Here is a 24,177-nt window from a genome sequence, read left to right on the forward strand (position 1 = left end):
ATATTCATTTTCCTAATCCACTCCCGTCCTAGTAGTGGTGGACCTCCTTCAGGTAGCACATATAAGTCCATTACTTGGCTTCCTTCACCCTTGTGGACCACTTCTACCTCTATCTTTCCGATGGGGTACACTCTTTGCCCCGTGTACGTTTTCAATATAATCTCCGTATCCTGTAAGGGAATATGTTGGAATAACCTTCTGTAATCTTTCTTATTCATGACCGTCAATGCCGATCCAGTGTCCAATTCCATTTTTACTTGGAATCCTGCTATCTGAAGAGTGACCCAAATTGTCTGGAGGTCTGTATCCTTACCAACGTTGTGTATTCTTAAGCTATCCAGTTCATTACTGCTAGCGTCTGAATCTGACTTCTGTTCGGTCAAACTGTTCTTTTTCACCTTGTGTACCTTTGCATATTTTCCTTGCGGTGACTTTTTGTTGCTGGTCTTCTTTCCTGACCGGCATACTTTAGCTATGTGGCCAAGCCTGCCACACGTTCTGCATGCTTGGTTTTTAAACCAACACTGGTTCTGATCGTGCGTTGTCTTTCCACAACGATAACATTTGACAGAACTCAAACCCAATTTGTTTGTACCGAGTTCCGGTGGCCGTAGCTGCATTACTGCCGTGCCTCTCGCTGCGGCCTCGTGTGCTGCTGCCATAGTGACCGCCTTCTCGAGAGACAGCTCATTCTCCTCGAGCAGTCGCCTTTGTGTATCCTGTTTAAATAAACCACACACAAATCTATCTCGAAGTGCCTCTGTCAGTCCCGTTCCAAACTGACAATATTTTGCTAGCTTATGTAATTCCATCAAATATTCAGCATTGCTTTCATTTTGCAGCTGTCTTCTATCGTAAAATTTAAATCGTTCCGCTAGCATCAGCGGCGTGGGGTTAAGATGATTTTTTAGGACAGTAACAATCTGTTCGAACGTCTTATCCGCCGGTTCATCTGGTGATAACAGGTGTTTCAATTGCCCGTATGTCTTCGCACCCATTAAGTTTAGTAATGTTATTGCTTTATCTGCATCAGGAATTTTATTTGCCTTACAATAGTTTTGTATGCGTTCTACATACATAGCCCAGTCTTCTATATCACTGTTGAAGGCATTAATGTTCCCATGTTTAGGCATCGTAGCAATTTATTGTATTTTTAATGTTATCCAAGATGGCGGCTTCCCGCTCTTGTCGTCGTCCTCCGCCCACAAAATGGCGGTTTTCCCGCGCTTGGCGGTCTTCACCCATCCCCCGACGCTGTCTCCGCTTCACCGCGGCCCTCGCGCCTTCAGTTTCCCCAGACGCTGCGCCTTTAGCCCGAATGCGGCCCTTATCTCCGGTCGCGATCGATGTCCCGCGCTGCGCCTCTCGCTCGAAAGTGGCCCGGCCCTTATCTCCGGTCGCGATCGACCTCACCGCCCTTATTCCTCCGTCTTCCCAGCCCCGTCTGTACAGCCAACGCGGTTGACTTTCTGTCGCTGCCCGGCTTACCCACCACGAGATAGTAGAAGAAGCTGACAGTCGCTGATGGAGGCTTCGAGGTCAGGATGTCTTCTGCACTCCGGTTGCTCGATGCCTGCCGCTCGACGTGTCTTCCAGTAGGTGATGAGGGTGGAAACCTCTCTTCGACGTCCTGTCTGTGGACGAAGTCGCCGTGGAAATTACTGCAGCAGGGTAAGAATTGGACTCGTCGCCACTGTTAAGTCTGTGTGTTATAGTGAGAATTACTACACAGACCACAAGAGTAAATTCAACAGGTCTTTACTGGTTGGAGGTCGGACTATACTGAATACAATATTATTACACTGTGCTTATATACCGGTGTGGTCACCACCGGCATTACGTATACAGCAGCCAAAGAAAGTAGTACCTTTCTTAAGGTGGACCAGGCTTAAGTTCTCTTAAGGTGGAACAGGTTACATACACCACAACAAGGAGGGACATCTTCCCGTCACACACAAACATACTCCTAATGTCCTCCTCCCTCCTTCCCGCAGGTCCTCTCTGCCTGGGTTTCGTAGGATGCATTGTGGTCCTCCCGACCTCGCTGTTGGCTCGTGAGGCACCTTCCCTGGGCCCCGACCTCACTGCTGGTCCACACTGCACCTTCCCTGGGCCCCGTCCCCACTGCTGGTCCACACTGCACCTTCTTTGGGCCCCGACCTCACTGCTGGTCCACATTGCACCTTCCCTGGGCCCCGACCCCACTGCTGGTCCAGACTGCACCTTCCCTGGGCCCCGACCTCACTGCTGGTCCACATTGCACCGTCCCTGGGCCCCGACCTCAATGCTATTCCACACTGCACCTTCCCTGGGCCCTGACCTCACTGCTGGTCCACACTGCACCTTCCCTGGGCCACGACCTCACTGCTGGTCCACACTGCACCTTCCCTGGGCCCCGACCTCACTGCTGGTCCACACTGCACCTTCCCTGGGCCCCGACCTCACTGCTGGTCCACACTGCACCTTCCCTGGGCCCCGACCCCACTGCTGGTCCACACTGCACCTTCCCTGGGCCCGACCCCACTGCTGGTCCACTCTGCACCACTCCTGCACCCCGACCCCACTGCTGGTCCAAACTGCATCTTCCCTGGGCCCCGACCCCACTGCTGGTCCACACTGCACCTTCCCTGGGCCCCGACCTCACTGCTGGTCCACACTGCACCACTCCTGGGCCCCGACCTCACTGCTGGTCCACGCTGCACCTTCCCTGGGCCCCGACCCCACTGCTGGTCCAAACTGCATCTTCCCTGGGCCCCGACCCCACTGCTGGTCCACACTGCACCTTCCCTGGGCCCCGACCCCACTGCTGGTCCACACTGCACCTTCCCTGGGCCCCGACCCCACTGCTGGTCCACACTGCACCTTCCCTGGGCCCGACCCCACTGCTGGTCCACTCTGCACCACTCCTGCACCCCGACCCCACTGCTGGTCCAAACTGCATCTTCCCTGGGCCCCGACCCCACTGCTGGTCCACACTGCACCTTCCCTGGGCCCCGACCCCACTGCTGGTCCACTCTGCACCACTCCTGTGCCCCGACCCCACTGCTGGTCCACACTGCACCTTCCCTGGGCCCCGACCCCACTGCTGGTCCACTCTGCACCACACCTGCGCCCCGACCCCACTGCTGGTCCACACTGCACCTTCCCTGGGCACCGACCCCACTGCTGGTCCACATTGCACCTTCCCTGGGCCACGACCCCACTACTGGTCCACTCTGCACCTTCCCTGGGCCCCGACCCCACTGCTGGTCCACACTGCACCTTCCCTGGGCCCCGACCTCACTGCTGGTCCACACTGCACCTTCCCTGGGCCCCGACCCCACTGCTGGTCCACACTGCACCTTCCCTGGGCCCGACCCCACTGCTGGTCCACACTGCACCTTCCCTGGGCCCCGACCCCACTGCTGGTCCACACTGCACCTTCCCTGGGCCCCGACCTCAATGCTGGTCCACACTGCACCTTCCCTGGGCCCCGACCTCACTGCTGGTCTACACTGCACCTTCCCTGGGCCCCGACCCCACTGCTGGTCCACACTGAACCTTCACTGGGCGCCGACCCCGCTGTTGGAGAACCAACTAGAGATCAAGACATCTTATACTGCATGTTATGTAATGAGAAAGGATTAATTAGCAATCTTGTTGTGCGAGGCCCCTTGGGGCGGAGCGATCATAATATGATAGAATTCTTCATTAAGATGGAGAGTGAAGTATTTGACTCAGAGACTAGGGTCCTGAATTAACTGAAGGAAACTACGATAGTATGAGGCGCGAGTTGGGTAGGATGGATTTGGGAATTTTACTTAAAGGGCTGACGGTGGATTTGCAATGGCAAACATTTAAAGATCACATGGATGAAGTACAGAATTTGTTCATCCCTGTTTGGCATAAAAATAAAACGAAAAAGGTGACTCAACCGTGAATAACAAGGGAAGTTAGGGATAGCATAAGATCCAAGGAGAGGACATATAAATTGGCCAGATAAAGCAGCAGACCTGAGGATTGGGAGCAGTTTAGGATTCAGCAAAGGAGGGCAAAGGGATTAATTAAGACAGGGAAAATAAAGTATGAGAGTAAGCTTTCAGGGAACATAAAAACTGACTGTAAAAGCTTCAATAGATATGGGAAGAGAAAAAGATTGGTGAAGTCAAGCGTAGGTCCCTTGCAGTCAGAATCAGGGGAATTTATAATGGGGAACAAAGAAATGGCGAACCAATTAAATACATACTTTGGTTCTGTCTTCACAAAGGAGGACACAAATAACCTCCCAGAGATGTCGTGGAACATAGGGTCTAATGAGAGGGAGGAACTGAATGAAATCAGTATTTGTAGGGAAATGGGGTTAAGGAAATTGACGGGATTGAAGGCCGATAAATCCCCAGGGCCTGATAATCTACATCCCAGGGTACTTAAGGAAGTGGCCCTAGAAATAATAGATGCATTGCTGGTCTTCTTCCAAAATTCTATAGATTCTGGAACAGTTCCCATGGTTTGGAGGGTAGCTAATGTTACCCCACTATTCAAAAAAGGTGGTAGAGAGAAAACGGGGAATTATAGATCGGTAAGCCTGACATCAATAGTGGGAAAATGCTAGAGTCCATTATAAAAGATGTAATAGCAGAGCACTTGGAAAACAGTGACAGGATCGGACAAAGTCAACATGGATTTACAAAAGGTAAATCGTGCTTGACTAATCTACTGGAATTTTATGAGGATGTAGCTGGAAGAATAGATAAGGGAGAACCAGTGGATGTGGTGTATTTGGACTTTCAAAAGGCTTTCGATAAGGTCCCGCATAAGAGTTTAGCGTGTAAAGTTAAGGCACATGGGATTGGGGGCAAAGTACTGACTTGGATAGAGAACTGGCTGGCAGACAGGAAGCAAAGAGTTGGAATAAACGGCTCTTTTTCTGAGTGGTAGGTAGCGACTAGTGGGTACCGCAAGGATCAGTGCTAGGACCCAAGCTATTCACAATATATATTAATGATCTAGACGAGGGAACTCGATGCAATATCGCCAAGTTTGCAGACGACACAAAGCTGGGTTGGCATGTGTGCTGTTAGGAGGATGCCGAGAAACTCCAGTATGATTTGGACAGGTTGGGTGATTGGGCAGATGTATGGCAGATGCAGTATAATGTGGATAAATGCAAGTTTAACCACTTTGGTGGCAAAAACAGGAAGGCAGTTTATTATCTGAATGGCAATAGATTGGGAAAAGGGGAAGTGCAACGAGACCTGGGTGTCCTTGTGCACCAGTTGCTGAATGTAAGCATGCAGGTGCAGCAGGTGGTTAAGAAGGCAAATGGTATGTTGGCCTTCGTAGCGAGAGGGTTCGAGTACAGGAGCAAGGCTGTCTTGCTGCAGTTGTACAGGGCCTTGGTGAGACCACACCTTGAGTATTGTGTGCAGTTTTGGTCGCCTTATCTGAGGAAGGATGTTCTTGCCATGGAGGGAGTGCAGCGAAGATTCACCAGGCTGATACCTGGGAAGGCAGGAATTACATATGAGGAGAGATTGGGTCGATTGGACTTATACTCGCTGGGCTTTAGAAGAATGAGAGGGGATCTCATTAAAACTTATAAAATTCTAACAGGACTAGGCAGACTAAATACAGGAAGGACGTTCCCAATGGCGGGGGAGTCTGGAACAAGGTGTCACAGTCTAAAGTTAAGGGGTAAGCCATTTAGGACACAGATGAGGAGAAATGTCTTCACCCAGAGAGTGGTGAACCTATGGAATTCTCTACCACAGAAGGCAGTAGAGGCCAATTCATTAAATATATTCAAGAAGGAGTTGGATATATTTCCTAAGGCTAAAGGGATCAAGGGATATTGCGATAAAGCAGGCTCGAGGGGCCGAATGGCCTACTCCTGCTCCTATCTTCGATGTTTCTATCTGGATGGAGCCGGCACGGAGCATTGATGAACCGTTATCCAAATTGAACAGGTGTAGCAGGCGAGTGAAGTCTAGAAGCTATTTGAAGGGTTGAGAGTTGGAGGATGGAGGTTGTTACCGTAGGAATGAGAGCCGGTAACGGTGCAGAAAGATGATGGTGAAATTGACACAAGTTAGAGCTCACTCCTGGTCCACACTGCACCAGTCCTGGGCCCCGACCTCGCTGCTGGGCTCGTCCTCGCTCCTGGGTCCCGGCCTCGGACACGACGATGATGTCTCTGATCAAATTAGCACTGATATTCTGCTGAAGGTTAGCTGTGGGGAGGTTAGTGCAGCTCCATCTGTTTTTTGTATTTGTGCCTGTATTTGTATTTGTAATCCTGGCTCCGAGCTCGCCTCGCGATTCATTCTCATTCCCAGTCTCCCTCAATACAGCCCCTCCGACAGTGCAGTGCTCCCTCAGTACTGCCCCTCAGACAGTGCAGCTTTCCCTCAGAACTGCCCCTCCGACAGTGCAGCTCTCCCTCAGTACTGCCCCTCCGACAGTGCGGTGCTCCCTCAGTACTGCCCCTCCGACAGTACAGCACTCCCTCAGTACTGCCCCACCAACAGTGCAGCTTTCCCTCAGCACAGTGGCATAGTGGTTAGCACTGTTGCCTCACAGCGCCAGGGACCCGGGTTCAAATCCGGCCTCGGGTGACTGTCTGTGTGGAGTTTGCACATTCTCCCCGTGTTTGCGTGGGTTTTCTCCGGGTGCTCCGGTTTCCTCCCACAGTCCAAAGATGTGCGGGTTAAATTGACCCTTAGTGTTAGGGGGATTAAATACGTGGGGTTACAGGGATAGGGTGGGATATGTGTTGGTGTAGGGGTTACGGGGATCGGGTGGGATATGTGTCGGTGCAGGTTCGATGGGCCGAAATGGCCTCTATCTGCACTGTGGGGTTTCTGTGATCTGTGATTCTGTGAACTGCCCCTCTGACAGTGCTGCTCTCCCTCAGTACTGCCCCTCCGACAGTGCAGTGCTCCCTCAGTACTGCCCCTCCGACAGTGCGGTGCTCCCTCAGTACTGCCCCTCCGACAGTGCAGCTCGCCCTCAGTACTGCTCCTCCGACAGTGCAGCACTCCCGCAGTACTGCCCCACCGACAGTACAGCGCTCCGTCAGTACTGCCCCTCCGACAGTGCAGCTCCCCCTCAGAACTGCTGCTTGACAGTGTAGCACTCCATCAGTACTGACCCTCCGACAGTGCAGCACTCCCTCAGTACTGCTCCTCTGACAGTGCAGCACTCCCTCAGTACTGCCCCTCCGACAGTTCAGCACTCCCTCAGTACTGGCCCTCCGACAGTTCAGCACTCCCTCAGTAATGTCCCTCCGACAGTGCAGCATTTCCTCAGTTATGCCCCTCCGACAGTGCAGCACTCCCTCAGTACAGACTCTCCGACAGTGCAGCGCTCCCTCAGTACTGCCCCTCTGACAGTATGTGGCATCCTTATTCCTTCAACTAAAATGTAACACCGTTATTTTTATTGATATTAACTTGTCAAAACTGTACGAGTTAAAGTCACCTGTCTGTTACAAGGTAGCGCAAAATGTGCTTTGTATACCTGGGGAATATGGTGATGTTATACCTGGGGAATATGGTGATGTTCTATCTGGGGAATATGGTGATGTTATTCTTGGGGAGTATGGTGATGTTGTACCTGGGGAATATGGTGATGTTATTCCTGGGGAATATGGTGATGTTATTCCTGGGGAATATGGTGATGTTATACCTAGGGAATATGACGATGTTATTCCTGGGGAATATGGTGATGTTATTCCTGGGGAATATGGTGATGTTCTACCTGGGGAATATGGTGATATTATTCCTGGGGAATATGGTGATGTTATACCTGGGGAATATGGTGATGCTCAACCTGGGGATTATGGGATGTCCATGCACTGGGTGTGAACAATCTGGGTCCAGTCCAGTTTGATACAGATGTTGATTCTCCAGTAATATCTTGTTGAGCTAACATGGTTTAGCTCAGATTCTGATGCCAGTGACATCCTTATAATCTTCCTGATTGGAGCCTGTCCCACTAATTATTCCTCAATACCCAGAGGAATAGAAGGAGCTCACAATCTGCCAACACTCTGATTATCTGCTCGATGTATAATTAGACCCGTCGCCTTTGTTGGACCAGCAGAAATTTTCTCCAGTGAGATGTTGTGAGGGTGCCGGTTAGTTCCCTCAGTAACCCCTAGATGGCACCTTCACTTGTTTTTTTCCCTTTGCTAATTGTTGCTAGTTTCTCCTGTGTTTATTACTTAACTGCCTTTTATCAGGTTTATTGGTTTCACCTGTTTTTGCTTGTATTTAAGTTCTGTGGTTTATTCCCTCTGTGCTCAGTCTTGACAAGCCGTTTGCCTAGTGGTAGCTTGTCTTGAACTGTTTGTAACTGTTTACCTGTGTGATTCTAGTGAAGTACTTTTATTTAAGACTACATACCTGCTTCTCGCCTCGTCTGTCTGCACTTGGGTCCAGAACCAGCCTCGCCCTGACAGCAAGACTGAGCCACGGATGTCCAAGAATGAGAGGGAGCTCAGGTGAATCGATAAGGAGAAACTGCAGCAACTCTTGATGTCTCTCCCCTACTTGGACATGTAATACACCGGTGATATGATGAATGTGCCCAGAACCAAGGGGCCTGCCGTCGAGAGTGGTGACTTGTAAAGGCTTGTCAAGGCGGGAGAAAGGAATTTTCAGGCTGCGCACAAGGGTGGCATTGATAAAACAGCCAGTGGCCCCGGAGTCAACAAATGCCTGGAGGTTGTACTGTTGTCCCTCCCAAGAGAGATGAGCGGGAAGCAGGGTTTGGAAGACAGAAGGGGTAGGAGAAGGGATTTGATCTGTCAGTATTTTCCCAATCCTCCTGGCTTTTTCCTGAAGCTCAGGGCATGTGGCTCTGAGATGGCCAGACAGGCCACAGTAAAGACAACGCCCCTCTCTCAATCTCCTCTGTCTCTCAAACTGGGAGAGCCGAGTTGCATAGATTCCTCTTCGGTGCTAACAGGTGGACTCGGGGGTACTTGGAAACTCTTGGTCAGATTCGAAACACCGGAAGTTCTCACCTCTGTGGAAGTAGTGAATCTCCTCTCTCTACCATGCTCCTGGAGGTGGTTATCCACTCTGATTGCAAGGGAGATGAGCGTGTCAAGGTCCTCCGTAACCTCTCTGGATGGCAGTTCATCTTTGATAGATTCGGAAAGGCCATGAAGAAACGTGGAGAGAAGGACCTTGATGTTCCAGCGGCTTTCCGCAGCTAGTGTGCGGAACTCAATGGCGAAGTCGGCTACGCTGCAGTTGCCCTGGCAGAGATTCAAAAGTCTCTTAGCTGCCTCCCGTCCACTCACAGGATGGTCAAAGACTTTGCTCATCTCTTCGGTGAAAAGGAGAATGTCCGAGCAGACGAAAGATTGCTGCTCCCAGATAGCGGTAGCCCAGGCGAGAGCTTTTCCCGAGAGTAGTGATATGATGAACGCTACCTTAGAGCGGGGTGATAGGAACATGGAGGGTTGGAGTTCAAAAACTAGGAAGCACTGGGTCAAGAAGCCGCAACACTTGCCCAGATGACCGTCATAGCGCTCTGGCACGGGTAGGCGAGGCTCTCGGTGAGTCTGGAGGTCGGCGACCAGTGGGGTAGTACCCAAAGGAACTGACTGAGGAGGAACATCCTGAGCAGAAGCCACAGCGGCTAGGTGTTGAATGGTCTGAGTCCACGTATTTACCTTGTCCAAAATGCTTTGGAGAAGTTGCTCAAGGCGGCCAAGGAAAGCACCTTGATGGAAGAGAATAGAACAAAATTCCTCCATCACTGCTGGGTCCATACTGGCTCAGTCTTGCTGTCAGGGCGAGGCTGGTTCTGGACCGAAGTGCAGACAGACGAGGCGAGAAGCAGGTATGTAGTCTTAAATAAAAGTACTTTACTAGAATCACACAGGTAAACAGTTACAAATATAGTAGCTCAAGACAAGCTACCACTAGGCAAACGGCTTGTCAAGACTGAGCACAGAGGGAAGAAACCACAGAACTTAAATACAAGCAAAAACAGGTGAAACCAATAAACCTGATAAAAGGCAGTTCAGTAATAAACACAGGAGAAACTAGTAACAATTAGCAAAGGGAAAAAAACAAGTGAAGGTGCCACCTAGGGGTTACTGAGGGAACTAACCGGCACCCTCACAGATGTCTGATTTCCAGACATTGCCCTGAAGTGAAGACTTGATTTGATTTTCGATTGTTGTGCCTTTCACTGGTTTCTGTGCTTCACAGAGAATGGGTTATGGGGAGTTTGTCTGCCGGGCACAGTGTGTGTTGACACAGCTCCAATCTGGCGAGGCCAGTGCTGCTTTAATGAGTCTGGTAATTAAATATTCTCCTCACTGTAATGAGCAATTAATTGCTCTCAAACTAGAATGAATGCCTTGCATTTCTATAGCGCCTTTCACAACCTCAGCACGTCACAATGCTCATTACAGCCAATGACGTATTTTGGAAGTGGAGTCACTGTTGTAATTTAGGAAACATGGCAGTTAATTTGTGTAAAGCAATGTCCCATAATCACTAATGAGTTAATGAGCAGATAATCTGCTTGAGTGGTCCTGGTTTAAGAATAAATAATGGCCAGGACAACAGGGAGACTCCCTGCTCTACTTCAAAATAGTTCCATGGGATCTTTTTATGTCCACCTGAGAGGGAAGAAGGGACATCGGTTTAAGGTCACATCTGAAAGATGGCCTCTTCGACAATGCAGCACTCCCTCAGTGCTCCCCTTGACAGTGCAGTGCTCCCTCAGTACTGCCCCTCTGACTGTGCAGCGCTCCCTCAGTACTGCCCCTCTGCCAGTGCAGCAGTCCCTCAGTACTGCCCTTCCGACAGTGCCGTGCTCCCTCAGTACTGCCCTGCCGATAGTGCAGCACTCCCTCAGTACTGTCCCTCCAACAGTGCAGCGCTCCCTCAGTACTGCCCCTCTGACAGTGCAGCTCTCCCTCAGTACTGCCCCTCTGACAGTGCGACGCTCCCTCAGTACTGCCCCGCCAACAGTGCAGCACTCCCTCAGTGCTGCCCCGCCGACACTGCAGCGCTCCCTCAGTACTGCCCCTTCGACAGTGCAGCGCTCCCTCAGTACTGCCCCTCCGACAGCGCAGTGCTCCCTCAGCACTGCCCCTCCTACAGTGCAGCGCTCCCTCAGTACTGCCCCTCCGACAGTGCAGCACTCCCTCAGTACTGCCCCTCCGACAGTACAGCACCCTCTCAGTACTGCCCCTCCAACAGTGCAGCACTCCCTCAGTACTGACCCTCCGACAGTGCAGCACTCCCTCAGTACTGCCCCTCCGACAGTGCAGCGCACCCTCAGTACTGCCCCTCCGACTGTGCAGCACTCCCTCAGTACTGCCCCTCCGACAGTGCGGCTCTCCCTCAGTACTACCCCTCCGACTGTGCAGCACTCCCTCAGTACTGCCCCTCCAACAGTGCAGCGCTCCCTCAGTACTGCCCCTCCGACAGTGCAGCGCTCCCTCAGTACTGCCCCTCCGACAGTGCAGCGCTTCCTGTGTTTTTCTAAATCAGGAGCGATTCCGATGGAACGACAGGTTGGACAAGTGAAGTGAGTCTGAGATCACTCGACAAATCCCACACAGTTTGACAGGGAGTTTCTGCAGTGAGTTTCCAGCCCGGGTAACACAGTTTTGAACAAGTCTGGGAGGTTTCTGAGCTGCCCCAACAACCACTTGCCGTCTATATGGTTCGTGTCTCAAACAGTGAGAAGGCCCATCTTCCCTTCCATTTAAAAGGCTTCCCAGTGATGAGTTGACAGAGTGCGCTCTGACATATTTGTGTTGTGATCACAAGCTGTCCGTATTTTCCATCAAGAACCACTGCCCTGCCTCACCGAGAGAGATCAGCTCGCAATCAGCTCCAGTATAAGATTCAGCAAATCACCGCACAACGGAGGCTGGGCTTTCAACCTTCACCCTTTATCTCCGGGAATGGATTCTCTCTGTCAAAACTGAGCTGGAGGACAAACAGTCCCACAGGAGGATGGGAATGTGATTCCCGAGGAAGTCCCATTCCTGACTGTGGGGAATGTTGAGTGAGGTTTGGGAATGTTTGATGGGACTCAGTCATCATTCAAAGCCCAAAAGCTGGATCCAGCTCTAAAGGAGTGAGTTTACACGTGTTCACAAGATGATTCCATCTATTCCCCAGGACAAAGCAGTCCGTGTGATCGACACCCCATCCACCACCTTAAACACCCACTCCCTCCTCCCCCGGCGCACCGTGTCTGCAGTGTGGACCATCCACAGGAGGCCCTGGAGTAACTCACCAAGGCTTCTTCCCCAGCCCCTCCCAAACCCACTCCCTCCTCCCCCGGCGCACCGTGTCTGCAGTGTGGACCATCCACAGGAGGCCCAGGAGCAACTCACCAAGGATTCTTCCCCAGCCCCTCCCAAACCCACTCCCTCCTCCCCCGGCGCACCGTGTCTGCAGTGTGGACCATCCACAGGAGGCCCAGGAGCAACTCGCCAAGGATTCTTCCCCAGCCCTCCCAAACACACTCCCTCCTCCCCCGGCGGACCGTGTCTGCAGTGTGGACCATCCACAGGAGGCCCTGCACCAACTCGCCAAGGCTTCTTCCCCAGCCTCTCCCAAACCCACTCCCTCCTCCCCCGGCGCACCATGTCTGCAGTGTGGACCACCCACAGGAGGCCCTGGAGCAACTCGCCAAGGCTTTTTCCCCAGTCCCTCCCAATCCCACTCCCTCCTCCTCCGGCGCACCGTGTCTGCAGTGTGGACCATCCACAGGAGGCCCTGGAGTAACTCGCCAAGGCTTCTTCCCCAGCCCCTCCCAAACCCACTCCCTCCTCCCCCGGCGCACCGTGTCTGCAGTGTGGACCATCCACAGGAGGCCCTGGAGCAACTCGCCAAGGATTCTTCCCCAGCCCCCCCCCGCCAAAACCACTCCCTCCACCACCTAGAAGGACCAGGGCAGCAGGTGCATGGGAACACCACCACCTCCAATTCCCCCGAGTCACACACCATCCTGAGACTGTGAAAGGCGCTCTATAAATAAGAACATAAGAACATAAGAACATAAGAACATAAGAAATAGGAGCAGGAGTAGGCCAATCGGCCCCTCGAGCCTGCTCCGCCATTCAATAAGATCATGGCTGATCTGATCCTAATTGCCAATCCACTATCACAGAACCATCTCCTGAATCTAACAGAATTAGACACATGAAATAGGAGCAGGATCAGGCTACACGGCCCCCGTGCCCGCTCCGCTACCCACAGGGCCATGACCGATCCGAACCTAGACTCATGTCCAAATTCCTGCCCGCTCCCCGTAACCCTTAATTCCCGTTACTTCTAGGAAACTGTCTATTTCTGTTTTAAATTTATGTAATGATGTAGCTTCTACAGCTTTTTGGGGCAGCATATTCCATGGACCTACCACCCTCTGAGTGAAGTAGTTCCTCCTCATCTCAGTTTTGAAAGAGCAGCCGCTTATTCTAAGACTATGCCCCCTAGTTCTAGTTTCACCCATCATCGGGAACATCTTCCCCGCATCCACCCGATCCAACCCCTTCGCAATCTTATATGTGTTTCAATAAGATCGCCTCTCATTCTTCTGAACTCCAATGAGTAGAGTCCCAATCTACTCAACCTCTCCTCATATGTCCATCCCCTCATCCCCGGGATTAACCGAGTGAACCTTCTTTGTACTGACTCGAGAGCAAGTATGTCCTTTCTTAATATGGACACCAAAACTGTACGCAGTATTCCAGGTGTGGTCTCACCAATACCTTGTACAACTGAAGCAATACCTCCCTATTTTTATATTCTATCCCCCTAGCAATGAATGCCAACATTCCATTGGCCTTCTTAATCACTTGCTGCACCTGCACGCTAACCTTTTGAGTTTCGTGCACCAGGACCCCCAGATCCCTTTGTACTTCAGTACTTTCCAGTTTCTTGCCATTAAGATAATATCTTGCTCTACGATTTTTCCTGCCAAAGTGCATAACCTCACACTTTCCAGTATTGTATTCCATCTGCCAAATCTCTGCCCACTTACTTAGCCTGTCTATGTCCCCTTGCAGGTTTTTTATGTCCTCCTCAGTCACTACTTTCCCTCCCATCTTAGTATCATCTGCAAACTTTGATATTCAAGCTCTTTCTTATTATTTGAATTATCTTTTTAAATTCCAAGACAGGTGCAGGGATTTTGAATCTTTAAGCTTCACTTTAGAAAATGACAATATGTTTTAAATAACCCTTCTGGTTTCAAACTCTCCAATCGCAGGCCTGGAACAGGGGAACCTGGTGAGGCCCCAGCTGGAGTATTGTGTCCAATTCTGGGCACCACACTTTAGGAAGGATGTCAAGGCCTTGGAGAGTGTGCAGAGGAGATTTACTAGAATGGTGCCTGTAGTGTATGTGCCTTTACGAGCCCCCTGTGTACTGTAATGCCGGTAATGGCCACTCGGGCTATATAAGCCTGTATATTGTGTTGTATCAGTTAGTTCACCTCCAGACTTTGTTCAGTAAACACCTGTGAAACTAACTCCTGCCTTCAGTGTCTCTATTAACACACGGATACAACAGTGGCGACGAATTGGAAACGGACTTACCTGCAATTCGGCAGCACCTCAAGGACATCGATTCCTCAGACGTCCAAAGTCGAAGAAAAGCAAGAAAAAAAAAAAAAACTGTGGTTTCACCAGCTAGCCGAGCGGGTGGCAGGTACTGCAATAATCCTTCCTAGGTGGCGGGCTGGGGCTCCATTGGCTGGCCAAGCAGCGAAGGCGGAGGCAAGCAGAAACAGACGGGGGGGGAGCACTCGGGAGACGGCCGGCGCTGCAAAGCAGGTCGGCGTTCGGACCTAGCGGAGGGGGGGAAAAATCTCAGAGAGTCCGGCAGGAACAAGTCTCCACCTGTTAAAAAAAAAACGCGGAGAACAGCGTTGTCAGCAGCAGCAGCGGCGGGAAAGCGCGGGGAGCGCCATATTTTTTCTGCAGGAAAGAAAGGAAAGCGCAGGAAGCGCCATTTTTTTCCAGGATGCCTAAGGCTGGCAATATTGATGGTTTCGATAACGATATAGAGGATTGGACCACATATGTGGAAAGAGTGGAGGTATATTGCACAGCAAATGGAATAGAAAATGATAAAAAGGCGCCAGTACTTCTAAATCTAATGGGCGCAAGGACATACGGGCTGTTACGAAACTTGATCACTCCAGCCAAACCAAAGGACAAGAATTTTAAAGAAATTGTTGATACCCTACAGGAGCACTTAAACCCAACACCGCTGCTGATAGCGGAACGATTCAAATTCTTCAAGCGGAATCAGCACAAGAATGAAAGTAACGCTGATTACCTCACTGAATTAAGAAAGCTATCACAGCACTGCCAATTTGGGGCAGGACTGGCAGATTCTCTTCGAGACAAATTCTTCTGCAGTCTCCTAAGTGAAGGAACACAGAAAAGGCTGCTTTCTGAGAAAGATTTAACACTGGACAAGGCTTTCAGTATGGGTGTATCATATGAAGCAGCCACAAGAGGAGCTGCAGAGATACAGCAAAAGACACAGGACTTCGGCACCCATGAAATGACACAGGGTTTCGAGAGATGTTATCGCTGTGGCAGATCCACCCGTGACCAGAGGGACTGCTGGTTCAGGGACAAAGCATGCAGGCAATGCGGAAAGATTGGACACATTGCACGGGTATGCCGATCTGGACAAAAAGAATCCACGGACGGGAAAAAAAAAATCAATAAAGAAAAGTACAGAAAGGTACAAATGATGACGGACAGTAGCTCCGAAGACCAGAAGAGCGATAGCGACTCCGGAAACAAGAGACTAAGCTGTCTCAAATTACATAATGTAATTGCCAAAGAAGATTACCAGACCATTTGGGTTACCCTCACGATAGCAGGGTCCCCAGTTAAAATGGAGATAGATACAGGATCAGCTCTGACCGCCATAAATCGACGGGATTACGAGCGGCTATTTCCGCATATACCTTTAAAAGACTTAATCACGTCCAAGGAAATTTTGGCTCATTACAACCCATCACTGCCAATCAGACTAGCGTGCGATGTATCCACTTACGGCGTAGGAGCGGTATAATCGCATAGATTCCCTGATGGCTCGGAACGGCCGATAGCTTTTGCGTCACGCTCATTGAACTCAGCTGAGCGTAACTATGCCCAAATCGACAGGGAAGCACTCAGCCTGGTATGGGGAGTGAAGAAATTCAACCATTACCTACACGGACAAAAATTTACCTTGTTGACTGACCATCAACCCCTCATCTCCATATTCAACCCTAAAAAGGGTGTTCCCATTGTGACAGCGCAAAGGCTACAGAGGTGGTCCCTTTTTCTAGGGGCACACCAATATGACATAGAAGACAAAGGATCAAAACAGCATGGGAATGCTGATGGTTTATCATGCCTACCGTTGCCAACGGTAGAAGAGACACCTACAGTAGACCCAGTGGAGATGTTCCACACGACCATAGTGGAATGTCTACCAGTAACAAATTCTGCCATTGAAAGGGAAACGAGAAATGACCCGACTCTCTCACGGGTCTCCGATTTAACAGTGAAGGGATGGCCAGCACATGGCGAACCACTGTTGCCAGCATTCTCGCAAAGAAGAGAACAGCTGTCAGTGTGCCGAGGAACCTTGATGTGTGGATCCAGAGTGGTGATTCCACCCAAACTCCAGGATAAAGTGCTAAAGGAGCTTCACGAGGGGCATCTGGGTGGAGTGAAAATGAAGAACCTAGCCAGGGCATTTGTATGGTGGCCAGGTATCGATGGAGATATCGAAGAAATGACCAAGAGCTGCCTAGGATGCCAGAAGGTCCAAAACGCTCCACCACAAGCCCCTCTACATCCATGGGAGTGGCCCTCATCTCCATGGCAAAGGGTACACATCGACTTTGCTGGTCCATTTATGGACTCAATGTTCTTAATCACGGTTGATGCACACTCCAAGTGGCCGGAGGTAAGAAAGATGTCCTCCACCACCACGGAAAAAACCATTACAATATTAAGGACCATATTTGCCAGGAATGGGCTGCCTGAACAGATCTGTTCTGATAATGGACCGCAATTTTTGTCCGAAGAATTCCGGAAGTTCTTAAAAAACAATGGGGTTAAGCACTACATGTCCGCCCCATACCATCCCGCCACCAATGGATTGGCTGAAAGGTTTGTCCAGACCTTCAAGAAGGCCATAAAGGCCATAGGTAATGAAGACGTAAAACTTCAGCATAAGGTAGATAACTTCTTGTTTGCATACAGGAATGCAACACATATGGTTACAAACCAAACTCCCGCCATGATGTTCTTCAATAGAAGCCTAAGATGCCGGCTGGATTTGATCAAGCCAAACATCAGAAGGGACGTGGAGAACCGGCAATTTCAAGGCATGAACGAAAGGCCAACTAGAACCTTCCAGATAGGTCAACAAATTTTGGCCCGGGATTACCGTACCGAGAAATGGCAGCCTGGAACTATCTGCACACGACTAGGACCGCTGATGTATACCGTGGACATTGGAGAAAGCATAATAAGGCGCCATGCTGACCAGATCATAGAGTCATCCGAAAAGGGACAACCTACACCACAACTCTATACGCCTAATGATGCAGCAGAGATACCCATAGTATCTACCTCCGATCCGGTGATACTGGAACCAGATGAACCCGACACTGGCATTCAAGCCGAATCAGCCTTGCCAAAAGAACCTACTACACCACCAGAAACTACTACACCACCGAGGCGTTATCCGGACCGAGTCAGGAAGCCTCCAGAGAGACTGACTTATAATTGATTAACTGCAGCAATGTGTAGATTATTGTTCTTGTAACATGTAATTAATGATTACTTAAAATATTATGTACTGGGTTTCCTCCCACAGTCCAAAGATGTGCAGGTTAGGTTGATTGGCTATGATAAATTGACCCTTAGTGTTAGGGGGATTAAATGCGTGGGGTTGCGGGGATGGGGTGGGATGTGTGTTGGTGCGGGGGTTGCGGGGATCGGGTGGGATGTGTGTCGGTGCAGGCTCGATGGGCCGAAATGGCCTCTATCTGCACTGTGGGGTTTCTGTGATTCTGTGATTCTGTGAATTGTAGTGTATGTGCCTTTAAGAGCCCCCTGTGTACTGTAATGCCGGTAATGGCCACTCGGGCTATATAAGCCTGTATATTGTGTTGTATCAGTTAGTTCACCTCCAGACCTTGTTCAGTAAACACCTATGAAACCAACTCCTGCCTTCAGTGTCTCTATTAACACACGGATACAACAGTGCCAGGGATGAGGGACTTCAGTTTTGTGGAGAGACTGGAGAAGCTGGGATTGTTCTCCTTAGAGCAGAGAAGGTGAAGTGGAGATTTAATAGAGGTGTTCAAAATTATGAAGTGTTTTGATCGAGTAAATAAGGAGAAACTCTTTCCAGTGGCAGGAGGGTCGGTAACCAGAGGACACAGATTGAAGGGAATTGGCAAAAGAACCAGAGGGAGATGAGGAGAATGTTTTTACAGCGAGTTGTTGTGATCTGGAATGCGCTGCCTGAAAGGGCGGTGGAAGCAGTTTCAATAGTAACTTTCAAAAGGGAATTGGAGAAATGCTTGAAAAGGTAGAATTTGCAGGGCTGTGGGGAAAGAGCAGGGAGTGGGACTAATTGGAGAGCTTTTTCAAAGAGCCGGCACAGGCACGATGGGCCGAATGGCCTCCTCCTGTGCTGTCTGATTCTCTGATTCTAACCTGGTTACTGAGTTGCATTTCTGTTCTGATGAATTCTTTCCTCTTTGTTTTGTCCTGAGGCTCAATATCAGGCCGATTATTCATTATTTAAATGGTATTGAATGAAGCATTCCATTGCCGTAGTATTGTCAATCCTTTGTAAAAGATCTGAATCAGTTTCAATGTGACTCTCAGCGTGTCCCAGGCATCCAATGAATAATGCAGGTGCTTCTCCCCCAGTGAGAGACCGAGACAGACAATGAGCAGCTCCTCACCCCCAGTGAGAGACAGAGACAGACAATGAGCAGCTCCTCACCCCCAGTGAGAGACAGAGACAGACAATGAGCAGCTCCTCACCCCCAGTGAGAGACAGAGAGAGACAATGAGCAGCTCCTCACCCCCAGTGAGAGACAGAGACAGACAATGAGCAGCTCCTCACCCCCAGTGAGAGACAGAGACAGACAATGAGCAGCTCCTCACCCCCAGTGAGAGAGAGAGACAGACAATGAGCAGCTCCTCACCCCCAGTGAGAGACAGGGACAGACAATGAGCAGCTCCTCACCCCCAGTGAGAGACAGAGACAGACAATGAGCAGCTCCTCACCCCCAGTGAGAGAGAGAGACAGACAATGAGCAGCTCCTCACCCCCAGTGAGAGAGAGACAGACAATGAGCAGCTCCTCACCCCCAGTGAGAGACAGAGACAGACAATGAGCAGCTCCTCACCCCCAGTGAGAGAGAGAGACAGACAATGAGCAGCTCCTCACCCCCAGTGAGAGACAGAGACAGAGAATGAGCAGCTCCTCACCCCCAGTGAGAGACAGAGACAGACAATGAGCAGCTCCTCACCCCCAGTGAGAGACAGAGACAGACAATGAGCAGCTCCTCACCCCCAGTGAGAGACAGAGACAGACAATGAGCAGCTCCTCACCCCCAGTGAGAGACAGAGACAGACAATGAGCAGCTCCTCACCCCCAGTGAGAGACAGAGACAGACAATGAGCAGCTCCTCACCCCCAGTGAGAGACAGAGACAGACAATGAGCAGCTCCTCACCCCCAGTGAGAGTCAGAGAGACAGACAATGAGCAGCTCCTCACCCCCAGTGAGAGACAGAGACAGACAATGAGCAGCTCCTCACCCCGAGTATCATTTATTTCCATTTCTACTCTTTAAAGGTGACACCCGGTGAGATTTGCCCACATTTTCTTCTTATATTTATCAATAAAATTGATTCATGAATGAAAAATACTGAGAGGAGATATTTTAAATTAAGAAGAATTTACTTTCACTGGAGAGAAGCAGACTGAGAGATGATCTGATACAAGTTTTTAAAGGTCTGGATAAACATCACAGAATCAGACAACACAGGAGGAGGCCATTCGGCCCATCGTGCCTGTGCCGGCTCTTTGAAAGAGCTCTCCAATTAGTCCCACTCCCTGCCCTTTCCCCACAGCCCTGCAATTATTTGCTGTTTATAGACTACAGCTCAGCATTCAACACTATCGTCCCCAACAAGCTGGCCACCAAACTCCAAACTCTTGGCCTGAACACTTCCCTCTGCAACTGGACCCTGGACTTTCTAACAACCAGACCCCAGTCTGTCAAATTAGGTAACCACATCTACCCCCCCTGACCCTGTACACGGGGGCCCCACAAGGATGTGTGCTGAGCCCCCTCCTCTACTCCCTCTTCACCCACGACTGTGTGGCTGTTCATGGTTCCAACACCATCATCAAGTTTGCGGATGACACCACGGTAGTAGGCCAGATGACCAACAACGATGAGTCAGCCTACAGGGAGGAGGTCCAGCATCTCGTGAAGTGGTGCGCCGATAACAACCTGGCCCTTAACACCAAGAAAACAAAAGAAATCATTGTGGACTTCAGGAAGTCCAAAGGCGGAAGTCACACCCCCATCCACATCAATGGGGCTGTGGTGGAAAGGGTGGACAGCTTTAAGTTCCTCGGAGTCCACATCACGGAAGACCTCTCCTGGTCCCTCAACACCTCCTCTCTGGTGAAGAAGGCCCAGCGGCGCCTATATTTCTTAAGGAGGCTGAAGAGATGTAATCTGTCACCCCTGATCCTCTCGATCTTTTACCGCTGCACAATAGAGAGCATCCTGACAAACTGTATCACAGTATGGTATGGCAGCTGTAGCTACTATGGCCAGAAAGCCCTGCAGCGGGTAGTCAAAACTGCCCAACGCATTAGCGGCACCCGGCTACCGACCATAGAGCACATATACCAGAAACGCTGTCTACGGAGGTCACGGTCCATCATCAAAGACCCTACCCACCCCAGCCACAGTCTGTTCGCCCTCCTACCATCTGGGAGATGCTACAGATGCATTCGCAGCCGTACGACCAGATTTAGGAACAGCTTCTTTCCCAGGGCTGTCATCCTACTGAACTCCACAAATAAACTCTAAAGCCTGCACATCTGCCAATGCACTTTATTATGGTCATATTTATGTTAATGTATTACAGGCCAAATGTATGTTGAATGTTTAAATGTCTTAATCCAAATGTACACTCTCGGGAGCCGCAAGCCTACATTTCGTTGTACTGCACTTGTGCACTAACAATGACAATAAAAGTTGATTTGATTGATTTGATTTGATTATTTCCTCGTTACTTCAGAAGTACTTCATTGTCTGTAAAGCTCTTTGGGACGTCCTGAGGTGGTGAAAGGGGCTCGTGTGCAACCACTGAGCCACGGCTGACACACAAAAGACTATTGAAGTCTGGGTCGAACACTGCACGATAACCAGATCCAAACCTCAGCCAGGTTCCTTAACACCAGAACGATTGGCAACTGTTCCACAATATAAATCCTGGGCAATGGGGAACGAGAAAGAAGACAATCCATTTCTCAATTAGCTCACAGAACATTATTGCCTCCTCAGCATGTGTGAGAGGGAAGGTTCATTTGAAGATTAAAAGCTGAAAACCAATTCCCACTTAAACACAAATCAATAGGAAGACAGAACGAGACCCAGAGTTGAGCAGAGTGCGCTTGTAAATGGAAATAAGGGTCTGATTGAGCGACAGATGCAAAGTATTCCTTCCGGGAACATTATCTTCACCCATGGAGAACATTCCGCTCTCCTGATGTTTGAGAAATGATTTATTTATAATAAACCCGTGTTGGGGAATTGAACCCGATTGGTCAGTTATCCAGTGGCAGGTGATTGGCTGAAATCTTCGACTTCCTGTGACAGGCATTGAGTTGGGATCCTGTTATTAGGAATGCTCAGTGATTCCCAGCAGCCCAGAGGGTGGGATTGCTGTAGGACGGGTCTCTTTAATAACCTGGAAAAGCAGAAACTCTGGGAGACACGGAATTAATCCGGGCTGCTGCAGCTGTTCAGAGAATCTCACAGCCCAGGAGGAGGCCATTCGGCCCATCGTGCTGTGCTGGCTCTTTGACAGAGTTCTCCAATTAGTCCCTCTCTCCCGCTCTTTCCCCACAGCCCGACAAACATTTCCTTTTCAAATATTTATCCAAATCCCATTGGTCTGAGGTGGCAGGTGGGGAGGATGATGTAGGAGCAGGAGGAGGTCATTCAGCCCGTCGAACCTGATCCGCCATTCAGTTCGATCATGGCTGATCTGTATCTCAAACCCATTTACACATTTAGCTCCGTACTCTGGATACGTATCTCATAAGAACATAAGAACATAAGAAATAGGAGCAGGAGTAGGCCAATCGGCCCCTCGAGCCTGCTCCGCCATTCAATAAGATCATGGCTGATCTGATCCTAACCGCCAATCTACTATCACAGAACCATCTCCTGAATCTAACAGAATTAGACACACGAACTAGGAGCAGGATCAGGCTACACGGCCCCTGGGCCCGCTCCGTTAACCACAGGGCCATGACCGATCCGAACCTAGACTCATGTCCAAATTCCTGCCCGCCCCCCGTAACCCTTAATTCCCTTTACTTCTAGGAAACTGTCTATTTCTGTTTTAAATTTATGTAATGATGTAGCTTCTACAGCTTTTTGGGGCAGCATATTCCATGGACCTACCAGCCTCTGAGTGAAGTAGTTCCTCCTCATCTCAGTTTTGAAAGAGCAGCCCCTTATTCTAAGACTATGCCCCCTAGTTCTAGTTTCACCCATCATCGAGAACATCCTCCCCGCATCCACCCGATCCAACCCCTTCACAATCTTATATGTTTCAATAAGATCGCCTCTCATTCTTCTGAACTACAATGAGTAGAGTCCCAATCTACTCAACCTCTCCTCATACGTCCATCCCCTCATCCCCGGGATTAACTGAGTGAACCTTCTTTGTACTGACTCGAGAGCAAGTATGTCTTATGTATGGACACCAAAACTGTATGCAGTATTCCAGGTGCGGTCTCACCAATACCTTGTACAACTGAAGCAATACCTCCCTATTTTTATATTCTATCCCCCTAGCAATGAAAGCCAACATTCCATTGGCCTTCTTAATCACTTGCTGCACCTGCCTACTAATCTTTTGAGTTTCGTGCACCAGGACCCCCAGATCCCTTTGTACTTCAGTACTTTCCAGTTTCTTGCCATTAAGATAATAACTTGCTCTACGATTTTTCCTGCCAAAGTGCATAACCTCACACTTTCCAGTATTGTATTCCATCTGCCAAATCTCTGCCCACTTACTTAGCCTGTCTATGTCCCCTTGCAGGTTTGTAATGTCCTCCTCACTCAGTACTTTCCCTCCCATCTTAGTATCATCTGCAAACTTTGATATGTTACACTCGGTCCCCTCCTCCAAATTGTTAATATAGATTGTAAAGAGTTGGGGACCCAGCACTGACCCCTGCGGAACACCACTAGTTACTGATTGCCAGTCTGAGAATGAACCATTTATCCCAACTCTCTGCCTTCTGTTAGATAGCCAATCCTCTATCCATGCCAGAATATTACCCCCAATCCCGTGATATTTATCTTAAGCAATAATCTTTTGTGTGGCACCTTGTCAAATGCCTTTTGGAAGTCTAAATACACTACGTCCACTGGTTCCCCTTTATCCACCCTATATGTTACTTCCTCAAAGAACTCCAGCAAATTTGTCAAACATGACTTCCCCTTCATAAAACCATGCTGACTTTGTCCTATTAAATTATGATTATCCAAATGTCCTGTTACTGTCTCCTTAATAATGGACTCCAAAATTTTACCTACCACAGATGTTAGGCTAACCGGTCTATAGTTTCCAGCCTTCTGTCTACTGCCCTTTTTAATAAGGGTGTTACATTTGCAGGTTTCCAGTCTGCCGGGACCTTTGCCGAGTCCAGGGAGTTTTGGAAAATTATTACCAATGCATCCACAATCCCTACCGCCACTTCCCTCAAGACCCTAGGATGCAAGCCATCAGGTCCAGGTGATTTATCCGCCTTGAGCCCCATTATTTTATCGAGTACCACTTCCTTAGTGATTTTGATCGTGTTTAGCTCCTCCCCCCCTATAGCCCCCTGTTTTTCCAGTG

Source organism: Somniosus microcephalus, chromosome 3 (genome assembly GCF_052327205.1).
Source record: "Somniosus microcephalus isolate GS21.2 chromosome 3, FLI_Smic_1.0, whole genome shotgun sequence".
Classification (NCBI taxonomy): Eukaryota; Metazoa; Chordata; class Chondrichthyes; order Squaliformes; family Somniosidae; genus Somniosus; species Somniosus microcephalus.